Source organism: Neltuma alba, unplaced genomic scaffold (genome assembly GCF_004799145.2).
Source record: "Neltuma alba isolate B1F8T4 unplaced genomic scaffold, ASM479914v2 tig00011459_pilon, whole genome shotgun sequence".
Lineage (NCBI taxonomy): Eukaryota > Viridiplantae > Streptophyta > Magnoliopsida > Fabales > Fabaceae > Neltuma > Neltuma alba.
In genome coordinates this window covers 5139-7707 of record NW_021636133.1, presented here as the reverse complement: position 1 = coordinate 7707, position 2569 = coordinate 5139, and positions in this window count along the sequence as shown.

Below are 2569 nucleotides of genomic sequence, written 5' to 3'. Positions count from 1 at the left end.
ATAAAATTAAATATTAGACTTTGATTATAAACATTAACTTTAATTATTGAAAAAGACTTAAAAAAATATATATATTTAGCTCAAAACAACATACTTTTGGAAGAATCTATGTTGATGGTTGTCTATTTTGCTTCTTTACCACAATATTGAAACTATGAAAAGCCCTATCAACAATAAAATTTAATGATATTAGAGCATGTTTTTATAAACTTCACACGTAATAAATATATAAATATAAACTAACATGTCGATGACATCTCTGGTTTCTTCAGATGGACTTCTATAGAGGGAATCGAACCAGTAGACTTTGTTATTAAAAGGGGCACAAACAATTAGGGGCCAATGATAACTGCAAAATACGAACCATGTTATTATAATCTTATACATGCAATTTGTGTATCTCAAATACAATAATATACTTACCCTTCCGTGTAAGGTGCAAAATAGATTTGTTTTCTCGTCTGAGTCATTGTGGTCATCATGTAGATCGACCTCGCTTCCACAGTGTTGACTATTTTATGCACCTGTTGAGGACACATAAAGCCATATGTTCCTTCAACTCCTCCTTGCTGACAGACTTAAGTAAAGTGTCTGTGATAACCTCTCAAAATTCCTACTGAATTAAGCTGATTTAACATTCTTTTATTGGGTTTATAAGTCAATTTTGCAGGAAACAAAGTCTGAGGAGAGTAAAGAATGGAGAAGAGTTGAAAAGAAGCCATCCGCCGCGGCCTATGGAAGAAAATGCCGCGGCGGATCACACAAAAAGGGAGGACTGCGCCTCTGTGAAATCTACCGCGGCGCCTTGCTGAATCCGCTGCGGCGCCTTACTGAATTTGCTACGGCGCCCAAGCTATCTCGGAAGAAACCTGTTCGGTGAAATCCGCCGCGGCCGATTACCACGTGCGCCGCGGCGCCTGAGTCACAATGCCATTCTGTAATAGGCGCCGTGGCGCCTGAAGGAATCCGCCACGGCGCCTGGCCCCTCGCAGCTGTGCGTTTTACTTCCTAACTTAAAAAATTAGGGCATATAGAGGTGGACACTAGGTTTTCTAGAGAGAGTTCGACTTCTGGAGCAATTTTGGAGGCTAGCTCTGCTAGGGTTTGGAGTTATGGAGGCTTGGAACTTTTGGGCTTGAAGCTAGAAGAGATTCAAAGCTTGTATCTTGAATTTTCTGGGTTTCCTTCTTCTTCCCTTCTTGTTTCTGCTATGACTACTAGATACTCTTATAGTTGTAGTTCTTTACTTGATATGTATAGCTAAATCCGTTTTTCTAGGGTTATTTTGATCTATTGTATGGATTGAGACTTGGGTTTTACTATCTCTTTAGTGTAATGATAATATTCAGTTGTTTTTACTTTGAGCTTAATGCTTCCTTTTGTCTGGCCATCATTTGGATTGATTGATTGATTAGTTTAACTTGAGAAAGTTAATCTAATTCGTGAACTTAGGTAAAAACATGCTAGTCCAGAAATTTATTTGAGTGAATAGATGGTTTGTCGATTGATCAGAGATGTATCTGTTGACCTAGCATAGACTAAATGGGTTTTGGTTTTTAAAGAGCAACCTTTTCAAACAAATGCAAGAGATTGCTGTGTTTTAATTGTGTTTGCAACATTTGGTTTTGACTTAAGAAAGCTTAATCAATTCTATAAACCCAAGCTAACTGAAATTATTGTAAAGCACTACTTGAGAAGTAATTAATCCAGTTTCATGAAGTACTTTAGTGAAGAATAACCCTAGTCTATTAATTGTTTCAAGGTTGATTTGATTTTATACTGCTTTAAACCATTGTTTTCTTAACTTTCATTTCACAAACTCTTTTAGAACAATTATTTCACTTAACCTAATCAAATACACAATTATGATTTTTCAACTCATCTAGCCTTAGTCTCTGAGGGAACGATACTTTTTATATTACTTGCGACCCGTCCACTTGCGGTCAAGTTATTTGGTGAACAAGTTTTTGGCGCTGTTGCCGGGGACTAACGGCCAGAGTGTTTGAGGTTGATTGTCCTTATTGTGTAATTGCTTACGCTTAAGTCTCAATTAGCATTTATAGTGGATATAGGTAGTAGTAGTAGTAGTTATTTTGTTCATTTCTCTTGATAAGTTTGATACTTTGTTTTTGATTTGAATGTGCAGGTAACCCATGACGCATGCAAGGAAGACTGGAAGTTATTGTGGAAGAAGTTACTGAAGAAATATCCAGGTCGGGAGAAACTGAAAACACACCGGAGATTCAACAACAACCTCAGTTACTTCCACCACTACCACCACCACCACACTACCACCAGAATCAGAATCAGAAGAAAACATGGCGGAGGAAGATGAAACGATGTGTACACCCTGGATGACTATTTGGATAAAGAAGGGCAGACTTTTCACTCAAGTATCCGGTTACCAGACATTCAAGCCAGGAATTTTGAAATCAAGCCTGTTATGATTCAACTACTGGGGATGATGGGTACTTTTGAAGGAAATTTTAAGGATGATCCGAATGAGCATTTGACCAAGTTCATAGAGCTTTGTGAGAACTTCAAACAAACTGGGGTTACTAAAGATGCA